Source organism: Rhipicephalus microplus, chromosome 6 (assembly GCF_043290135.1).
Source record: "Rhipicephalus microplus isolate Deutch F79 chromosome 6, USDA_Rmic, whole genome shotgun sequence".
In the NCBI taxonomy this organism is placed as follows: domain Eukaryota; kingdom Metazoa; phylum Arthropoda; class Arachnida; order Ixodida; family Ixodidae; genus Rhipicephalus; species Rhipicephalus microplus.
In genome coordinates, this window is record NC_134705.1 from 84,844,503 (window position 1) to 84,848,528 (window position 4,026).

The following is a 4,026-nucleotide window of genomic DNA, read 5'->3' on the forward strand; positions in this document are numbered from 1 at the left end:
CACGTCCTACCTACAAGACAGCGCCTTAACAAATTAGGCATAGTCCCGAATGCTAGCTGCCCCAACTGTCGCGTCGTGGAAACGCAGGAGCACGCGTTGTTTGAATGCGTCGCGGTGAAACCCGTGTGGCGCATGGTGGCCCACTCCTTCGGCATCCGCACCCCTCCCAACCACAAACGTAACAAAGGCGCCTTCGCCCAACTCGTGGTGATTTTCACAGTGTTGGTTTTATGGCAGAGGCGGTCGCTTGCGGAAGCGCGCAGGAAACCAGTACGAGCCGCGTTTCCGGCAGTCTCGAGGATCCGAAGGCTGCTGTGGGCCTATTTATCGGCCGAACTCGAAGCCAGCGGCGAGGAAAAGTTCCTCCGCCGCTGGCATACGAAATTTTTCTTCCTCAGGGACGGCAAGCTAGCCGCCCCAATCACTCCCTTCTAACCCCCCCCCCCCCCCCTCCGGCTCCAACACCTTATGTTTAAGTTGTGCGTTCTACATGCATCCCATGTGTCAATCTTTTGAGGTGTAACTCAGACCTTGTTGTGTACCCCCCCCCCCCCCAGCGTCTATATTCATTCGTGGGGAAACTGATATCCATTGCTCATCTTGTTTTCCGGCATTGTATATATGTATATAGCCCGCGTGTTTTTTTCGTTTCTCTGTACGCCTTGTTTACTCACCTTTGTATATACACACATCCGTTGTTCAATGTTACTCTGTTTTTTTTCTGTGCTATAAGTAACTCATGTTTTTGATGTAGTTATCAGCCGATTACCCGGCGGTGCATACTGTACTGTTTTTTTTTTGTTTCATGCGTTGAGAGTTGAATAAACTTCTCCTTGTGTAGTATCTGTTCTTATCAGCTTAATATCTGATACGGATCCTATTTGGATCCAAGATATTAAACTTATTTTTGTGATGCGGCGGAGTGCTTGAAGCTTGCTTCACCTCCGCCACGGGTTGGCCCGGTATTGCACTACCTCCGGGATCGGCCCACTCACCCCCTGCGGGGTGAGTTCGACAATAAATTCAATGATAGAAGGAGTGTTCGGATTTACCCATGATACCGGGGTAAACGGCTTGGGTGCGTCGAGTGTCCGAGACGGTGGCGGCACGCCGCCCCGGCTGACGCGGTATTCGCGTGCAGGGAGTGCGCTAGCTGTGTTTACACTTACGATTGCTCTGGGAAAATAAATGTTTCCGTGTGTATTTCATATATGGAGGGTCTCTTTTATTTTGTTATGTTCACACGTACATACTCAAGTTTCTTATTTTTTTTAACGTTCCTACTCATATTAATAAAACTATTGAGGAAATTATCATTACTGTTTCGGAGGAAAGCTAGAAGTGTGTATACGATGTGTATGCATGTGCGATGTGTATGTATGTATGTGTGTAGAAGTGTGTATGTATGTGCCAAGCTATTTCCGCTTTTCGAATTCACCCGTTTCGCAACGAAAAATAAAAAAAGCCTCTAGAAAATGGGGTTTGGTTGGTGTTTCTGTTTACAGTTGCAGTGGCAAGCGAAGGCATTTTTATTTCACATCTTCACGCGGCGTCTGAACCTGAAGACGCGTGCTCTCGCCACGTCTACGCATCTACACTATTCCCCATCACAAATTAAAATCGCAAAGAACGCCACAGGACCCACTCCGCACACACCTGCTGTACGGTGGAGCGGCAAAGCCCCGATGTGCTTTTCCTATGTCCACTGACCTTTGGGGTTTGACGTCCCAAAACCACCATATGATTATGGGAAAATTTCGACCACCTGGGGTTCTTTCACGTGCACCCTAATCTGAGCACAGGGAAATGCAGCCGCCGCGGCCGGGATTCGATCCCACCACCTGCGGGTCAGCAGCCGAGTACCTTACGGCCATCAGACCACCACGGCGGGCATCGCCTTGTTGATCAAACACTTCATTTCTGAACACCATCTCATACCAGCTCATCCACCGTTGGCTCTCGTTAATTACAACGAACATCCTCGCACGCTCACCTCAATGGAATTGCCAGTTGCTGGAAGTTCCAAGAAAATTGCGCACTAGACGTTCGGACGCACCACGCACGTACCTGAAGCGACGTGGACCCCAGGACGCGTGAGATCACGCCCCGGGCGCGCTTTGCCTCCGTACCCACTCGTCACTCCTCACAGCTTCACTAAGCCGAGTATGTAGAAGTCGAAGAAGCAGAACAACAAACCAGCCAATCCCCCACAGTGGGTGTGAGCCACAAGTGAAGGTCAACAAAAACAAGCAACACCAGCGAGCGCAGTGACGAAGCTATCGTAATGGGGCGAAATAATCCACGAATATGGCTGCACGTTGACGCACGGTCGCATTTGTGCAACCACCCGTGTCTCCCGAAGACCGTCTGTCGCGCGTCTTCGACGAAAAGCGCAGGCGAGTACTTCTCCACTGATTTCCGCGACCACTTCACGACCGCCTTCGGCCGCCTCATGTCCGTCCGGCACGATCGACGGAGCGCCGCACCAGCGCCTCGTACACGCCACCATAGCACTCCTACCCCTCGGAATCAGCAAAACTCGGACGTTTTCGACCACGACAGACAGAACCTGCCGGCCCGTTGAACGCTTGAACGACATCGCAGCGTCAAGTCGCACACTCACGTTCCGTCACCCTCTGCCACATGATCCTTCATTCACCGGCTTCACAACCCACGCGGTAGACGTTTCGCACGCATTCCCGGGTCTGCCTTTCACGGCAGGACCTTCGTCGACCTCGGTGCGGTGTTCCGCCACGTCGGAACTTGCAAGGCATATGTTGAGCGTGCTGAAGCAGCCAAAGGCACCACCTTTTTGCCGATGATTGTGGGCGTCGTTGCAGAGGCGTTGCTTGGGCAGCCGGCGTAGAAGCCATGTTGGATGGGTGACGTATTCACATTTTGCACAGTCATTTTTTTTTTTTCCTTCCTTCCAGACTTTGGTGCTCGAGTTGGACATGTACACTATGCATCAGTTTTTAAAACAAATGCTGTAGCATCCCTCGCGACATGCCTGATAATGTTCGCCAGCAAGCATTTGGTGTGACGTCATGGGCGCATAGAGAGTACGCATGCAAGCAAGCACGCGTGGCTTCGACCTCTGGGAAAAAGAAGGTTTCAGTTTTAACATGTTTGTAAGCGAAACTAGAAACTTCAAGCGGACTGGGGATAAAAGCAATGCCGTGAAGCCAGCGCTGCCGCTGTCGGTGCACAATGCTGGTTGTGCATGGGTGGACGTCGGAATTGCTTTGCTACTGTTTGCCCGGCTTTTGGCCAGAACTAAGTACGAGGTGTGAAAGAATGGATTTTAATTACGTGCTAATGAATTGCATCGCTTCTCGGCGATTGGCTAGACCAATTGTCGAGCTAGCCGTTTCTTTGCGCCTCGCGCGAGACCCAGGGTCACGTCCCGCTGACGTCGACCCCGGGGTTCAAGTCGCCAAAGTTAGCTTACGCGGCATCGCCGTCCCGCACGTGCGACCGCCGCCCTGGGCTTCGGACCTCCCTGTCCGGCGCCCACCCGTCCTATGCCTGGTGAAGCAAGGCCCCCGGTCTTCGCCTGCTGTCCCGGAGTCCTCCTGCAACCCACCCGGCGTCTCCTGTACCCGTGCGGCCCCCGCCTCGGCTAAGCCGCAGTCCTACCAGTGTGCAGCTAGCCTGCACGAGACCAGTTTATACCAGCCACGCCTTCCTGGCAGCCAGCGGCAACGCGCACCAGAATGGCGTCGACGTCCGACCTCCCGGTGAGGGAGAATTGCTTTATGTTTACAGCGCCCGAAGGCGACGTATCCATCGATGACCTTATCGATGCGGTAGAACTTGTATCTGGGGAAGATAGTGTGTTTGTCCTTCAGCACATGGGCGGGGCTAGGTTCCTCGTCTGTACGCGTAACGCCAGTCAGGCGACAAGGTTAATGGTGGCGGAAGGGTTCCGGGTTAACGGCGAAAACGTACCGGTTGAGGCCGTAGGGCCGCCGGTCACGTACGTAAATGCCTACCGGTACCCCGCCTACTTGTCCGACGAGGTAC

The 4,026-nt window shown here is 53.2% G+C and overlaps 1 pseudogene; it reads left to right on the forward strand.

Annotated features, from left to right (window-relative positions):
* The first annotated feature begins 823 nt into the window (after positions 1–823).
* LOC142766167 (U2 spliceosomal RNA) lies at positions 824–996 on the forward strand (annotated as a pseudogene).
* Positions 997–4,026: the final 3,030 nt, after the last annotated feature.